The sequence below is a fragment of the Anoplophora glabripennis genome, unplaced genomic scaffold (assembly GCF_000390285.2).
Source record: "Anoplophora glabripennis isolate ALB-LARVAE unplaced genomic scaffold, Agla_2.0 scaffold26, whole genome shotgun sequence".
Taxonomy (NCBI): domain Eukaryota; kingdom Metazoa; phylum Arthropoda; class Insecta; order Coleoptera; family Cerambycidae; genus Anoplophora; species Anoplophora glabripennis.
This window is the reverse complement of record NW_019416261.1, coordinates 300,113-318,919: the sequence shown is the minus strand read 5'-3', so window position 1 is coordinate 318,919 and position 18,807 is coordinate 300,113. Positions and strand designations below refer to the sequence as shown.

At 34.1% G+C, this 18,807-nt stretch overlaps 1 protein-coding gene across 1 annotated transcript in view; it reads right to left on the bottom strand.

Moving 5' to 3' along the window:
• LOC108905962 (complexin) overlaps window positions 1–18,807 on the bottom strand; it is a 1,206,537-nt gene that overhangs the window by 1,115,276 nt on the left and 72,454 nt on the right. The window contains exon 3 of the mRNA XM_018709052.1: window positions 15,674–15,695. The gene's annotated coding sequence lies outside the window, so the exon portion shown is untranslated. The remainder of the gene's footprint in view (window positions 1–15,673; window positions 15,696–18,807) is intronic.

The window sequence follows — 18,807 nt, the reverse complement described above, 5'->3', positions numbered from 1 at the left end:
TTGCAATAACAATTAAGCCCACGTTTTTTTTTATTTGCATAGAAATATTATCATTTCTGATGTTATTTAGAAGCCGTTAAAGCAAAAATCTCCGATCATATGCGTTTTACCCAACCCGAAACAAGTACCGCCTGGACTAATTAGAATCTACACAGAACAAGCACTACTGATCTTACGTAATCATAAGATAATGACTAGGTCAGTATGGGAATGCCACCAAGCACTGGTCATGGCCTCAGCGTCCAAAGGCATATCTGTATGCTGGGTTAAGGGACATGAGCGGTGCAATAGCAATAAAGAAGCTGACAAGCTGTCGAGCAGTGCATCGGACCTCAATATTTTTAGACCAGGTCCCTCCAGTGTACTTCCACTGTCAGCACTCGCTGAAATTATTAAGGAAAACACTCACAAGAATTTATAAAACGGTGGGAAGAAACAAATGGCTGTCATTTTGTTAAAAGTTCTAGCAAGGACACAGCCAAAAAATACCTGGCCATGTCTAGGTCAAATCTTCGCCTGGTGACAGATATTCAAACTGGACACTGCTGCTAAGGCAGCACCTTTACAATGTGAGGAAGTGTGAAACGCCTCTTTGAAGGGGCTGTGAACAGGAAGACGAGACAGTACTACATGTGCTATGTGAATGCACTACCGTCTCATCAACAGGAGAATCCATGACGGGAGAGCGCTGGCCTTCTATTGCCTATATTAGAGAGATCCCCATGAGCAACGTCACCAATTTGTTCTCTGTAATAGGTTGGTTGGATTGATCTCCTAATGGGAGGAGGTACAAACGGCCTATTGGGGCGTAATTGTTGTAGCTACCCTCCCTAGTATTCCAGGTTCCAGAAGCAATTGTTGCAGACGCTGATAACATGTTATGTTCAAATATGTTCATTTACAAAATAAATTACATGGTTTAAGTTCAGTATGTACCATTAATTTAATAAACTGCAATAACAGCGATCGGCATCTGCCATTAATTTAATAAACTGCAATAACAGCATCTTTAATAAAATTTAATAAAATTTCAAGAGTTAATATGTATTTTTTTATATTACAGTCCTAGCACTATAACGAACAGCCTTATTGTACTTAAATATTGCATTATAATGCATCTGTTATGATATTTCAGCGGATAGTTTTATTAAATATCAACTTTCATCAATTAGTTTTAGTTACGACGGAATATTTACAAACGTTGAAAACCCGCTAAATCGGTAACAATACATCCGAGACGCATGCAGTTTTTCATAAACTTCTACAATCACTTATTCGACGACGTCTAGCCACCCCATCTGTGATACCTTTTCCCATTTTATAAAAGCATCGGAGTGAATCCCCAGGGAGTTATCAATTACTATACTTTTCCTAACGAGTAACTCTGCGTAGGTTCGCATCAGCGTTCCTACAATAACCCTGCTTAATATTTCATTGGTTCGGGATTTTGCTGGTTTTGTTTTCCCTGAGGACTTTCGAGTTTTCTTGTGTAATCAGCACACACTCTCGGTCAATCGTCGAAAGGATACGCACACTTGCAAATAATAGAGAGGAATGAGCCATGTTTTATAGATAAGCGGTATCTGCCTCACGTAACTCCTACCTACGTATTTGTTGATATATTGGGCAGACAGCTTAAGGCGATGCTGTCTCTTTCTGAATATCACACGTGCAATCTTTGGGAGCAAAATATTTTTTAAATCCAGTATTATCAAAAAAATAAAAAGAAACTTGGACAATCATATATGCAGAGAGAAAACTTCAAATATATATAATAATATTTTTTTGTTTTGTAATGCAAGCATTTTAAAACAATATATTTATTTCATATCCATATTCGTTTGAAAATTATTAAAAAAAATTTTTTATATGTATAGGTTGTAACAAAAATAAAGTTACAAATTTCGCCAGCAGATAAAAGTAGCACTTAAAATTAATAGGGTTGCTCCATATAAAATTTTTCCTAAAGTGCTTCCTTGGTGAGATACATGGTGCTGAATTTGAAAACGGTAGAAGGGAATAATCCCAAACTTGCTACGAATACTACACTACATAGGTACCCCTCATAATCTGAAGCCTTCATGATTAAGAGTGTAATCCAGGTGCGGAGATATGGGGAAGCCGTACCCCTTTTTTCTTAAATATTTCTACGCCATTTACTTTTAAAAATAAATAGGTGCATTTCTAAATTGCCTGTTCACTTTACAGCTAAAAGTGCGACGAGTCGTCTCTATCTCTGTTAAAAATTCGCTATGCCGTACGATAAAAACGTAGTGTAATACAGAACTTATTCAAAAAAAATTTTTTTGATGTACAGGGGTCTCTTACAAATGAAATTTTAAAACAAATCAAAAAGGGCAATGGGAAAATGATTTAAAAATACACTTCTGCACGGCACTGGAAACTGGTCCACTGTAAAACCTGACCTTACACAAGGTGAAGTGTAATAAAAAACGGACAAGAAGGAAATAAATAAATAGAATTTTATAACCTATTTTATATCAGCAAATTCAACTGCTTTTGCAGCTATTGTTACTCTTAATTAATTGTTGTCTTGCTTCACCATAACACAAATGCTTCACAATAACACAAATGTTGTTTTCCTTCACCATAAATTAAAACGATATCCATCAACTAGGAGCGATTTTTAACACTAACTACTAAAAAAATGGTAAATACTATCGCAATGACGTTAATACTGATTGTTAAATCCGATTAGAGTATTCGGAGTCGCTGGGGCCACGTGGCTCTCCACGTGCATTGCGTAAAGCGCACAATGCGAATGACTCTAGAGACTACAATGGTGGAAAGTACTACAACTTCAATAATTTCTCGGAAACTATAAAAACATTTTCACGTTATTGACTTCATTTTTTATGCCGCATCTATATTCCCAATTTTTTTTAATAAGTTGTAAATTGCCCTGTATATTTTTCTTCAGAATCAAGTGACCTACTGTCAAGTCATCTTGTCGTTAGTAAGTTACTGTTGTCATCGGTTTTCATTATTAATTCAAATTATTTGTTTTACAAAATGGTAAATTATTCGTGTCGTGAAAAGGCAGATATCGTTTTTATGCACGGTATGTATGGCGTAGCTGCTAGGCTTTATCAGCAAGTTTATCCAGATCGACAACAGCTAATTCAAGTCATAAGCTATTTGCTTCACTTTTTCGCCATCTGGCAGAGACAGGCACAATGACCACCAGGAAGAGGAAGTTCACGAAGAGCTTGTACAGTTGAGGTTGAAGAATTTATTCTGGAAGCTGTTGGTGAAAATCCAAATGTCAGTGCTCGGCAATTAGCCAGACAATTTAATACTAACCAAATGACTACTTGGAGCATTACATGAGCAGCTCCTTTACCCTTATCATTTACAATTAGTACAAGCCTTCTGATTTTCCGATGAAAGAACATTTTTTCATATAATTTATTTATCAAACGGCTAACCCAAAATTTATTACATCACTGTTGGCCACAAATGAGGCAACATTTACGTTCATAATTGCTATAATCAACATCAATGGGCTGACGAGAACCTTCATGCAATAATTGAAGGCAAGCATCAAATTAACTTCAGGATAAATGTGTAGGCAGGTATTATAGGAGATTATCTAATTGTTCCTTACATTTTCCACAACGTCTTACAGGAGATATATAACTTCTTAGTAGATACGTTACCGCAACTTTTGGAAGATGTACCATTAGAGACACGAGGTAATTTATGATACATGGACGATGGTGCCCCCCCCCCTCAATTCCATCGAGCTGTACGTGATCTTCTTAATGAGCAATATCCCAACAGGTGGATAGGCAGGGCAGGACTAGTTGCTTAGCTTCCACGGTCTCATGACCTTAATCCTATGGATTTCTATCTGTGGGGTCATCTGAAATCATTAGTATATGAATTGCCAATAGCCGATGAAGATATGCTTCGACAACGTTTAATGGAATCCTGTGACAGAATCCGGAATTATCCTGAAATATTTCAACGGATACGCTTAACTATGATTCGACGTGCCCAAGCGTGTATTGAATCTAGGGGAGGTCATTTTCAACATTTGTTATAAGACAAATCAGTATTAATTTGTGTTAACGTGTCTGTTTCATTTTATTATGTGATATTTTGTTAATAGCATAAATGTTATAATCTACGAACCTTTTTGTTAGGAATGTTCGAAAGTAAAACTGGTCTTTTCATCGTACATCAAATAACTGGAGAACGAAGGCTCACCCGAAAAAAAAGTGAGGTTACACTTACTTACACAAAGGAACAGACAATAATTTAGAAATTCACCTAAATTTTTTAAAGTCAGTGACGTAGAAATGTAACAAAAGCCGGGACGCGCAGTCATTTATTTATTAGTCCTCAGAACGGATGGGCCAAAAAGTAAAATATTCTTGGCAACACAAATTATATTATCGAAAGTTGAGGGCTTTCAAGTAGGTAGCTTCATTCTTCGGAGAAATTTGCCAATATTTTTAACGAGTTCACTTAAACTGTCAGGGCTATGTGTTAAGCGTCTAGTTTAAGAGAAATATCGATATTTTTAATAACGCGTGAAACCACGAGAAGAGCGTAGATATACCAAGTAGAATTAAATTAAAAAATTGTAAATTGATAGTAATTCGAAAAAGAAAAGTATATTAATGAGCTGGTTTTTTGACGGATTTTCCAAGCTATAAGAGTATATTAAATGCGATCGACTTATCCGTCCCGTAATTCCTACGCGGAGTCATTAGAGGAAGGCTAGGGTTACTAGTAAGTCACATAATTATTGATATAAATGTAAGTCAAGTCAATTAGATAATTATTAACCTAATATAGTTAGTTATACCAGCGTCCCGATATTCACGTTCTCTCCAATAAGACAAGAACAGAAACTTCTGGACCCAAGAAATGGGCGGGTCAAAGCGAATTGTGGAATTTAGGAGATCTAGGAGAAAAAGGCAATTCTTCCTTAGATTTCACATTGAGCAGTCGACCTAATTAACTGTAGAGTCAAGGGCTAATTAATTAAATTTAATAATAGAAAAAGTTTTTCCAAATTTTGTATGAAGCGCGTGTAAATAAATTAATTAATAATGTCGATCGAGCCGTTGTTCTCTGAACATACAACATTTCTAAGTTCCCACGTGTTAATTAAAGTATAATGATAATAAACTCCCTTTCGAGAATTAAATAGATAATTAATTAAAGGTAGATAATTAAAGAAATAACCCTTCGGCCTCGCCGAACCTGGATTACACTCTTAATCATTGAAGGCTTCAGGTTATGAGGGCTATGTAGTGCAGTATTCGCAGCGAATTTGGAATTATTCCCTCATACCTCTTTCAAAATATTTGAAAAATAATAATTCTTCAACTTTTCAACCCCCTGTATCTCACCAAGGAAGAACTTTAGGCAAAAATTTGACATTTCAACAAATTAAAATTTAACTCTTTCTAAATATCTGTTGTTTTATTTTATTCCAGACCCTAACAAATTATTGTAATGCTGAATCATGACGACAGAATACACTGAGTTTCAAGTTTGAGAGGACTATTTATTAATACATGGTAAATCAAGCTGGGCCAAGTAAAGTGCCTTGCGGTAATCCTAACTTAACTAAGGCTTTATCACTAAATGCACCCTCTACCTGACAAATATATAAATATATTCGATCATTCAAATAAGACTTTAAATCAGACTCTAGTGACGATTTAGTTTTCTTGCAAAATATAGAAAATTGTGTATTTAGAGCGCAATAAAGATTTTCCAGTAATGTTCATAATATTAATATTAAATCAAAGGGTCTCATACATTTTGTTGGAATTATACAACATAACCTTTGGGTGATATAAAATTTGATTAACATAAGAAGGAAGTTTTACTTGAGAGAGAATAATGTGCAGTGTGGTTTTAGTATGTATGAAGCAGGGGGAAGTTTGAAATTTTTAGAAAACTGAATATTAATTGAAATTTCAAAGCCTACCTAAATCTCTATTGCCGCTGGGTACAGTTAATATTTTCTCCAATATTTATCCACCTGTAAACAATTTGAATTTTATGTCTCTTTAAAAAGTTTTAGGAAGTTCATGCTTATGTGCAATCTTTTAGAGTAAATAGGAAAAATAATTAATTAATAATTAAATTATTACATTGAAATTCATGGAAGGTGCTGATGTCATTGTTCTTGTGTCAAACACACAATTGGGCTAGAAATATCATATTATACGTATCTGAAAATATGCCTCCTTTAATTTAAAATCATGACTTTCTAGTCTCACATTCACGTTGCGGGAGAAGATTTCATCTGGGCAGTATATTTTATCGTGTGTCATTATGGGATCATCACGGATCCTCCAGAGATTGTAGATTTTTGGCGTGGAAAACGTGTTTCATAAGAAAGATGCTTAAGGTGGCCATATCCCTGGCCGAGAAATAGTCAAATTTCTGGCGTTTATAGGTACTGAAATTTTGAAAAGTAAAACGTGTAGAACAAAAGTAAGCACAAAAATAAAAGCCTTGATGTTCTGTTTATTCATTGTTACTATTTAAATTTACTCAAATAAAATAATAACTAAAAAAAAGCGGTTATAAGACATGCGTTTGCTGTTATCCACTCCACATTTTAAGCATTATTTTCACGTACTTATAAATAAAAGTAAACAATTTTATATGTAGGACTAATTGTAAACAAGTACATGTTATAAGAATATTTACATGTGGAGTTGTATATAAAAAAGTTAGTATTTTCGTAGATTTCAGTACCTACCTAAAACCTTGATGGTTTGATCGTTTTTTGCACCTGTTCATTCGTTTTACTGCGGCGTCTTTGAAAATACTCAGGTGACATGACATAACATTCCTATTATTTGATAAGCTTTAAATTATTCAGTTATTAAACGTTTGAAAATTATTTGTCTTTGTGAAAAACACTATTTAAAGAATATGGCGTCCTTAAATCCAAATTCTTTGGACACCCTTTAATTACATAATGTCTTTTAGAACAGGGGATAAAGAGTTACAACAAACTCAATATATCAGGGTGAACTTGTGTCAAATATTTCTGCCACATGTCCGTTATGTCAAAATGAGGTAAATACACGGATTTGTGATGATTAAAATGTAATTTTAAAACCTGACTTATCTCAACATTGCAAGGAGCCACCTTTTAAAAACTGCTAATTTTCGTAGAAGATGTTCGTACCCACCATTTGTTTGCACACAAGTTTCAGCGTGACGTATCCAATTCGCTCGCACGCGTTGCAACATCGCCACGTCCTCTCGAATTACAAGCTTCGGCAATACGATGTCGCAGTTGGTCGATGTCACAAACTTCCGTGGAATACACAACACTTTTCACGTATCCCCCACAAAAAGAAGTCTAAAGGGGTGAGGTGCGGGGACCGTGGGGGAGGGCATCTAACTAAGCTGCAGCGGCCTATCCAGCGATTGGGAAAAGCAATGTTTGGAAAGTTACGTACACCGAAAAAAGAGAGCGGAGCCTCCGCCATGCAGTAACCACATATTTTGCCGAACATTTAATGGCACGTCTTGCAAATAACTCCTGCAAACGATTTTGCAAAAAATCTAGGTATGCAGCACCGTCTAAGCGTCTAGGCAATTCAAAAGGTGCTATTAAAGTGTCATTAACGATACCGCCCCACATGTTCACTGAACACTGTTTCTGAAAGGCACCGCGATGTATTTCGTGTGGATTTTCGATTGTCCAGTAGTGAGTGTTGTGGACGTTACGTACACCATTTCGACTGAAACATGCTTCATCTGTAAGTATTTGCGCTGTAAATTGAGGATTTCTTGCATGTTCCTAAAGCAACCATTCGCAAAAACCTCGACGTAGTGGAAAATTCTCAGGAGTAAGCACTTGAACACGTTGAATATGAAATGCGTACAACTGAGCTTCTCGTAATGTCCGTCACACAACAGGATGCGAAGTATTTACTTGATGTGAAATATTTCTAGTGCTACGATGCGGACCTTCTTCGACGAGATCTAATCATCTCCTCTACATTTAAAATTCTTAGTGGTCGCCCTGGGTCACCGCCGCGACCTCGACGCGGTTGTACTTCACCGGAGTCCAAAACTCTTTAGACTACAGCAACAAATGTACGCGGAGCGGATCCACGTCGTGTGCAGAATATTTTGCACGGTACACTTGACAAGCCCTGCGGGTATTTTCGTTTGCTTCGCCATAAATTATGAGCATATCATAATATTCGCGATTGCTAAATAACTCGAAAAACAGTACAGCAATCACTACAACAATGTATTATAAACTGACTTTCGAATACAATCCGGTTTCATAAAAAACCTACAAACTCATATTTCTACGTACAAACATGTATTTCAGCAGTTCCAAAACAGTTTTAAACACATTTTTAATTAGCTTTTTTCTCTATGACTTTCAACTTCCGATACAAGTTTGTGACATCAGTTAACTGAGTTTTTGCTCCTTTTTCACCTCTTTAAATTTTTGACATAAGTTCATTAACACCCTGTAATGTTAGATAAGTAATTGGTGCAGAGCCTTAATAAATGATTACAAGCCACTTAACCCTCAAGATAAGGCAACCAATATTGCACAATTAGCACTAAAAATCCCTAAGTCTTAGCATCATCAATAGTATTGATTCGTTTACAATGACAATCGCCGATTTTTTAATAAAATATCGGAAAGAACTACGCTAATTACTTGCTGGTGAGCCAGTTGTGTTTTAATGTAATCTTAATGTTATTGTTACACCAAAATTACTGTTCCAAACAACATTACTAGTCACGTGGCTTGTAACCATTTATGAAGGTTATGTCATTATACTTATTCCATCATCAATAGTTTAACTCTGATTTTTATTTCAGTTTTATATAAATTTTGCACAACTGAAGAAAGTTTTAATTTCAATTATAATAATTTTGTCAACATAACACTTGAAACTATTATATTCTAAAATATGGTAGTGATAAGAGCAGTACTAGTTAATGTTTCAAAGAACTTGAATAGATCTATCAAGTTATTGAGATTGTTCAGCCCTCTTGCATCAGATCTGTACAATGGAAATCTGTATGTGTCTATCAGATAGTTGTAAAAGAATCTAAGAAGCTGCAGGTGTATCCGGAAGAGATCTGCAAGACAGATTAAAAAAAGATACCGTACATCAGTTACATTTTATCATTAATCAACTCGTGGATTCTAAACAAGAGTTTATCTTTGATTAAATGAAATGAATAACTTAATTCTGAATGGTAAGTCTACTTATATTTGCAATAATTATAACTATGGTCAAGGAATACTGAATAAAGTGAAGCGAACTTATATGTGGAAACGTTAACAAATACTGACTGAATTGCATTAACCGACATAAGAAACCGGATGAACTTGCAAATAAGTGATCCAAAACAGATTTCATTGGTCTGAAGCCCTTCTGTGGCACATCTCCCAGTGTGGTGAGGGTTCTGAGAACTTATAGAATGCATTTTGCAGAAAAGAATGAATGAGTTGCTGAACTTAAATTCGACTCAGGAAAGTGACAGGACTTTAGGAAACTATAGTTGATTCTTGTAGACAGTCCGTTCTGACTTGAGGATGTAACTTGGCGGATGATACTGCTCTGCACTTCTTGGGCTAGTTCTCAGGATTTGCACATGGTAGAATGATGCTATTGGAAAAACCCTTTTCGGAACCCAAAGAGCTGAGAGAAGTATTGGTAAGGAAGCTTTTGGACTTTGTTGAAAGGACAAAACTATTTCCTGAATAGATTTGAACAGTGGGACGCACAATATGCCTGACAAGGCCGCTGTGTTATGGGACTTGAATAGAACCTAACCACAGGAAGAAGAAGAAGATGATGAAGAAGAAGAAGAAAAGGAGCATTGATTTAAAAGGTATATCAATGAGAACTGGATACAGTTTTTTTCATGTAGTATAAAAATATTTTCTACCAAGACAACTAAATTGGAAACAATAATTCATATCAAAAAACCAAGAGCAGAAGCGTCAGTCACATCTTCCAGAGAACTTAATGTCCAATTTCAAATTTTATTCTGAAAAAGAAAGCGATATGTTTCCCGAAACGTCAACTAAACTGACGACCGCTGTAGGAATTACGATCCACAACTGCGACAGTACCATCCATATTTATTTGTGAATTTATTGATTTAATACCTTCTTCCGAACAAAAACAAGATCGGATTGGCGAATTCTTAAACTATACAGCTCCATAAATTATCGAATATACGTGCCAGAGACAACAGTCCTGAAGGGACGCCAGCGGCGTTAGGCTTCCCTACGCACGAATGCGAATTCAGGTGTGTCCTTGTTAGTTTCGTTTACGTTTCATTTGCCCCCGTCACGATCGTCTAGGATTAATTTAATCAGGAATAATATTAAAGGTTTGCCGTTGGCCCATTTGGCGCCAAACAACGAACTCGACTCCTCAGACCTTTGCCGTAAGACCCCTTAACCCTTTGCAATGGAACTATTAATTATCGCGTGCCTCGTGAATCTGGAAACTATTGATTAACTCCGAAGATATATTTGTGAAAATACACGGGAGTGAGCCAAGCCATTGCTGTCGTATTCTAATAATGAAAATATCTGAGTATGAACTTTTGCGTTAAATCATTGCAAAATATTAGGGAATAATATATTTGTTAGACGAAATAATAACTGGATGCTTTTATTACAGTTTTGATTATTAATATGGTTAACATTGATGCATAAAAGACGAAACACACCACGTAGATACATTAATACTAGAGAGGGAAGTAAATGGAAAAAAACAAATTTATTGAACAATGGATTGAGTATTGAAGCTGTTCTAATATAAATAATGAATCGTCATTAAAATATGTAATACGTAGTAGATACAGATATTGTAAATATACAAATAACTGAATTATTTCAATTTCTTTGATAGTTTAGGTCCACCAATAGCACATACATTTCTATATTGTTGTATAACAACGCCAGGTTCGATCAAAAACAAAATATAAACGTAGTTGTGGCCAGAAATATGTGATCGTCATGAGGAATACCTACGTTGTATACATCTATTTTTAATTAACGGAAAGGCGCTGGCTACTAACTTTAAAGAGGAGAAATTTCGTTTAATTTTATAAAACAAAAGCAGGAGGAGACGGGAGGCAATCTAGCTATGAGTTGAGATTTCGGAAGATCTGTTTTAGCAATTCTTTTTTTGTATTTAATTATTCTCTTTACATATTCATTCCTCACGGGCGAAAATATTAGTAAATTCAACAGGGCTCTTATATGCGTATGACATAAAGTGAGCACAAGAAATGCTTTATTATTTGTTTTTCGAACAATGTAATCATGACAACACAAGTTAAATGTGAAACAAAGGAATTGTTATTGCAATATCCGGGCAGTCACGACAATATATACATATTTTAACATGTAATAAATAATGAGCAATCTTTAATAATAATTGTAACAATTTTACCTTAGAAAAATATACGCCCCTGAGCATAAGACAATGAAGGCTAAACATATACAGAATTATTATCATGAAACGTCTATAATCATCACAATCATAAGATTACATAGAACAATTAACAACAAAGTACTTAGAGAATAATTACCTCTAATTAATACGGGTTAAACACTTTGATTTTTCACTACTTATATATTTTCATCGTGCATCGATCGTCTTACTTTTCACTCTGCGCTATCCTCACTTCCACTATCTAGGCTTCCTTTCAGAATTCCCCACCTAAGCGTTTGTTTTTGCGCTTCCTTCTACCAACTGTTAATATTACGTTTTCATTATTGTGCAACACCCACGTAACAGGTGACGTCGAAGTTGATAATATAAGTATGGCTTTGCACAATATTGAAAAACATTTAAACTGTTATGTCTACACTACTACATATTATACAGTAATATCCGTCTAACATTCCAGTGTCTTATCTATTTTACTTTTGTACTTCGAAAAAAATATAGACCAAAACATTAGTAAATTTCAATATGTCAAGAAGACTGTAGAAGAACAACGCAATGCTGCTTTTGAAAATAGTGTCTCATCCATTAAGAGGTTTCATTTTAAATACAAGCTGTATTGCGGTGAAGGCCCATTAGAATATTTCGCAGACTACTTCAATTTCAATTTTGAAAATTTAGGCTGTTGGGTTTTCGGGGGTGCTCTCTTTAAATAAAATAATGTCATTGTTGTAGCACTTCCGGTTATACCGGAAGTCGCCTTCTACTTGCTTATTTTAAATGAATTTTTACATATTTGGATTCTACACGTAATTTTAGGGGGACTTTTATGAAGCTTCCCTATATCCATCTCTAGTGGTCTTCGAGATATTTCAGTTCTATAAAAAAAAGTTGCTTTTCGATAGCCTAATTCTAAATTGCCTAATCGTGCAAGCGGTAGCATTGATATTTGTTAGAGAGATAGAGGGATACTTATAATTTATTACAGTTATTTTATAAAACTGTTTAATTTTATACAGGCTGGTGAAAATTTATTGTCGAATTTGTTTAACTTCGCACCGNATACGGGTTAAACACTTTGATTTTTCACTACTTATATATTTTCACCGTGCATCGATCGTCTTACTTTTCACTCTGCGCTATCCTCACTTCCACTATCTAGGCTTCCTTTCAGAATTCCCCACCTAAGCGTTTGTTTTTGCGCTTCCTTCTACCAACTGTTAATATTACGTTTTCATTATTGTGCAACACCCACGTAACAGGTGACGTCGAAGTTGATAATATAAGTATGGCTTTGCACAATATTGAAAAACATTTAAACTGTTATGTCTACACTACTACATATTATACAGTAATATCCGTATAACATTCCAGTGTCTTATCTATTTTACTTTTGTGCTTCGAAAAAAATATAGATCAAAACATTAGTAAATTTCAATATGTCAAGAAGACTGTAGAAGAACAACGCAATGCTGCTTTTGAAAATAGTGTCTCATCCATTAAGAGGTTTCATTTTAAATACAAGCTGTATTGCGGTGAAGGCCCATTAGAATATTTCGCAGACTACTTCAATTTCAATTTTGAAAATTTAGGCTGTTGGGTTTTCGGGGGTGCTCTCTTTAAATAAAATAATGTCATTGTTGTAGCACTTCCGGTTATACCGGAAGTCGCCTTCTACTTGCTTATTTTAAATGAATTTTTACATATTTGGATTCTACACGTAATTTTAGGGGGACTTTTATGAAGCTTCCCTATATCCATCTCTAGTGGTCTTCGAGATATTTCAGTTCTATAAAAAAAAGTTGCTTTTCGATAGCCTAATTCAAAATTGCCTAATCGTGCAAGCTGTAGCATTGATATTTGTAAGAGAGGTAGAAGGATACTTATCATTTATTACAGTTATTTTAAAAAACTGTTTAATTTTATACAGGGTGGTGAAAATTTATTGTCGAATTTGTTTAATTTTTCTAAATGGAAAACCCTGTATATTTAACCAAAATCTGTTTTAAATATTTTACTTTCTATCATCCATATTACACTTATACCAATTTTTCTGTTATTGACGGTTTTTGTGATAAGTACCTAATTAAAATGATCCTGATATGAAATGATACTAGTAATAAAATAATATACAATAAAAATATAACCAATATACAGGGTGTTTCAGGATTATATACGAAAATTTTAAATACGAATTGGGAATCGGAAAATAAGAAAAAAAAGTTCCTATGGACGTATGTCCGGAAACGATTCGTTAAGGAGTTATGGCCGTTTAAAAATGGCGGTCAAAATCGAGTTTTAAATTTTTTCTCAAATTTGAAAACAGATAAAATCCTGAATTTTGGTACAGATGTTATACTGATCGAGGTCCATATAACCAGTATTTTTTCATTAAAATAATCTTATTTAGAACGGGTGAAATCGACAACACCCAGTATATTTTTCATGAAGACATTTAACTGGTTACACTGAAAGAAATGGGCTTATTAANAAAATTACGTCCGTTGGCTTGAATGCACGCATTACATCTTCTAATCATGTTTCTTTCTGCCGCTGAGGCTTCACCTCTATCGGTCAACTTTTCGATAGTATTGACATGGAACGTTATCAAAAATGTTTGCTTTTGTTCATAAAAAGTCATTTTTCTTGAAAACGGTTGACTTTAGAGCAATGAACCAAGAGAACTCTTATGGTGTAAAATTTATTGGCGCTTTAGAATTTCCTGTCAAAAGTCAATTTTTCCAGTGGCGTAAAATTTAGGGGGGGGGGAAACCCTTACAATACCTTAAAATCTCCACCAGTGGCACGTCCAATGAATTCGAGAAGTGTGCGAAAAAGTTTTGACACCCTGTATCTCGAAAACGAAAGCACGGAGAGAAAAATGGAAGAGGAAAAAAATGTTGCTTTTTTCAAGAAGAATTTGCAGCTTTCCGTTGCGACACTTATTTAGGAACACCCTGTATATTGCTGAAAACGTTTTGCAATGGACAGATCAAGATTTTCCATGACACTTGCAGACACAACATCAAAGTTTTCGTTTGATCTGACTGACCGAGCACGAGTTGAGTTCTTAACATCAGTAATCTGCCTTTTCCAAATGTCCCACGATATAGTCATCATATTTGTAGCGAATTTTTATTACTTCTAAGCTTTATTCAAAGGAATCCATCTTTATTGATTGCATGGTTTATAATTTACAACTGCTAAATATGGTAGCTCTTGCTGTCACAAGTAAGAAATGACGCGCGAGTTAAAATGAATGCTCTTAATAGAAGACCTGATATAAACAGAGCATATTGTTTATTCAGAGCACCCTGCACTTTTTCGATGAATGACTTTCCTACGATTACAGTGACATAAGGTTTGATGGATAAATTTGTAAAGCCTCTGTACCTTCCACGGTAATATCTTATGATATACGTCCTGATATTGTGACATTTTTGGTATAATCCAGAAAATTCAATAAATCTCACAAAAAACGAGGTGGTAACATTCTCTGTTGTAATAGTACTTTGAATTATCTACCCAAACTAGATAACGAAAACGGTATCGCCACAATACGATAGTAAATATAATTTTTAATTTCGTAACCCCTACCATTTTATTAAGTACTAAAAGAAAAGAGCTGGAAGAAACTTGGGAGTTATACCAATCAAAGAAGTAAATCAAATTTCTCTACAGCTTCTCTCTTTTTATATAATTTTTATCACTGTGTCAAATTGTACGTAAATTTGAATGGTGTTGAAACAACGATTCAAAAATAGTTGAACCGAAGTAAGATGTATTATTATTTTAAACTTTTTCAAGAGATATATCTAACAAAAAAAAAACGTTAAAATCGGTAAATAAAGAGAAAAGTTAGAGGATAGTAAATCTTAAAGCAGAATACCCTATATGTTCATTATAATGGTTTATTAAAAAAATGTTCAATTAATTTGAGGGAAAAGAATTTTCCAATTTTTCTAATTTTAAATTAAATTAAACATGTATGAAATTAAAACAATAATTAGAATTCCGAAATCAGAATCCTTACCATACCAGAAACGTTTTCAATTACCCACAAAAAGGAATTTCACTTTGCCCTGTAAAGTAATCTGTGTGCGTGGGTCTCCTCTGATTGAAATTGTTCAGCATAATAGTAGGTACAGCCCACAAAAGCAAAATGTAATGCTATTTTTATGTCCACGTCTAGGTAATACTGATTTTCTTACCTTTTTTGTCGATTCAGCTAATCTGAAACAAAAATAAATTCAATTTACAAAAATTACTAATTTCACAGGCATCTAATAAATGGTATACCTATTTATTTACATAAATTAGTTGTTGCTGTATATTGGGATAGTTAAGATTTTGGATGCAGGCCAAGACAAAAATTTAAAAATTTCATTAATTACAACAGTTCATTAATTAAAACGCTAAACGTTGTTTAGAAAATTGAAAAGAAAACAGTTTATTTTTGTAAATTTAAATTTTTTTGAGATTAAAAGTTTCATTTTAATTTGGTGTGTAGCATTAACCACAATCATACGTATGTATGCTATAATTTATTTACATACCTACATGTGGTTACTTTTATAGACAACTACATGGTGTCTCACGGTGAGGGATCATTAGAGTTATTTCAGAGACTACTTCGATTTGAATTTTGAAAATTTGGGATACAGGGTTTTCGGGCATACCCTTCTCAACTAAAATGGTGTCCATGTACCGCTTCAACTTGCTTATTTTAAATAGAACACCCTATATATTCTCTAGAATCGATTTTCTGATCATCCTGTACATGCAAGATGAAGGTTATCCATGCCAATCGCATTTTAAAGACAAGCAAGAGTTTTAATCAAGAATGCCTTTTTCTCGTAAAACAAAAAATAAAAATATTTTCCCTCTTTTCCATCTTAACTGTGAACATACTGTGTGTGAATAATAATATATGTATAAACATTGGACATATCTTGTTTTCTATTGCAAGGTTGGTGAAAACAGTAACAGACTTGATCAAACCAGTGTTTTTATCTGTACATATCATTTTATATATTTTGAACGGAAGTTGAGAAAAATGGTAACTTTCATACGATGTTAAGAAATATGTATAAAATTGGGGAAAATAATTTCGATGACATCATAGCCCTTTAAGGCGGTAAATGCAACAAGGCGGAATTTTAAGTCAAATACTTCAACATTATACTATAAAAGGCAATTTTTTTATTTTAGTAAGAAGTAAAGGATAAAAAATACCTGTTTTGAGACAATCCGAATTCAAGTAAATAAAAAAATGGAAAAAAACTTATTTTGATAAAAACAACTGGGTAATTAAGTTTTTTTTATATTTCAGTAACAATTTTTGCAATTTTTGTTTCCTTGAAATTTTATCTACCGAGGAGACAGTGGCATAATAACTTTTCTGTTAATAAAGGGATATCTATAAGATTGGTCTTTGTTTGGTGGGTTTACTGACTTTATTTAATTGTTTACTACTCGTAGATATTACATGTCTATTCAATACTGGTTGAAGCTTTAGTCTACAGAATAATAGGTAGCTTCCTACAATAATATCGCTATTTCATTAACCTGACATGACGTCCTTTCTTCTCGCCATGAAAGCCTCAATAAAACATTTCAACTAAGACCAAATGTTCTAATTGCCGGATTTATCATACCTCTACGCTTGCAGAAATATACAGAGTAGTCCATCGAAAACGTACCGCAAGGCATTACAGGGTAGTAACTTTTCGGCAAAATCCAAAAACAGGTAAAGTTTGCTTCTGAGGGGGACAACTTTTGGCGCAAAAAGCATAGCAAAATCTTCAACCCCCTAAGTGGGGGTGTTATCCCCCAAATTTTTTTAAATGGGAATGGGGGTCAAGTGGGGAGTCATTAGAAAGGGCTTTTAATTCTCTATACATGATTCTTACATTTTGAAAATCGAGTTTGTGTGNGATTTCAATTGTTGCAATACATCTTTTGGAGAGACAGATTAATTTAGAAATTTTTTCATCTCTTTCATCTTTATCATGAAATAAGTAGTTTTTGAGTAAAAAAATAAAATAAAATTTTTGTTTGTATTTCAACGAGTAATCTAATTGGGTGCCCTGTCTAAATAATGAAAATGTAAGACGTAACATGAAATAAGTTCAATTTATTATAATTCTTTATTACAATCAGGTAGTAGGTCTCAGTAGATACAAAAAAGATACCTGATGACGGTTAATTAATATTAATAATAATGAAAAATACTGCAACAAGTAACTGAAACATTGATTTGACCGCCATTTTTAAACGGCCATAACTACTTAACGAATCGTTTCCGGACATACGTCCATAGGAACTTTTTTTCTTATTTTCCTATTCCCAATTCGTATTTAAAATTTTTGCATATAATCTTGAAACACCCTGTATTATAATACAGTATGAGAGATATCCAGGTTTCCTACTAATAAGCGGAAAAACATGAAGAATTTTGTTTTCCATTATTTTGAAATCAACATTTAACTAAGTACCACTGCCAGATTAACAACAAATGATGACTTATGACATATTCGTTGTTTTGTCTTTAAGTTTGCTAGAAATTTCACAGCCATCCTCGCTAGAAATTGGATCATTTTAATTATCACAAAAACCGTCAATAACAGAGGTAGGTAAAAAATAGGCAATTTTGAATTAAGCAATTATCGAAAAGCAACTTTTTTTATAGAATCGAAATATATTAGAGATAGGTATAAGGAAGCTNACAATCCGAATTCAAGTAAATAAAAAAATGGAAAAAAACTTATTTTGATAAAAACAACTGGGTAATTAAGTTTTTTTTATATTTCAGTAACAATTTTTGCAATTTTTGTTTCCTTGAAATTTTATCTACCGAGGAGACAGTGGCATAACAACTTTTCTGTTAATAAAGGGATATCTATAAGATTGGTCTTTGTTTGGTGGGTTTACTGACTTTATTTAATTGTTTACTACTCGTAGATATTACATGTCTATTCAATACTGGTTGAAGCTTTAGTCTACAGAATAATAGGTAGCTTCCTACAATAATATCGCTATTTCATTAACCTGACATGACGTCCTTTCTTCTCGCCATGAAAGCCTCAATAAAACATTTCAACTAAGACCAAATGTTCTAATTGCCGGATTTATCATATCTCTACGCTTGCAGAAATATACAGAGTAGTCCATCGAAAACGTACCGCAAGGCATTACAGGGTAGTAACTTTTCCGCAAAATCCAAAAACAGGTAAAGTTTGCTTCTGAGGGGGACAACTTTTGGCGCAAAAAGCATAGCAAAATCTTCAACCCCCTAAGTGGGGGTGCCATCCCCCAAATTTTTTTAAATGGGAATGGGGGTCAA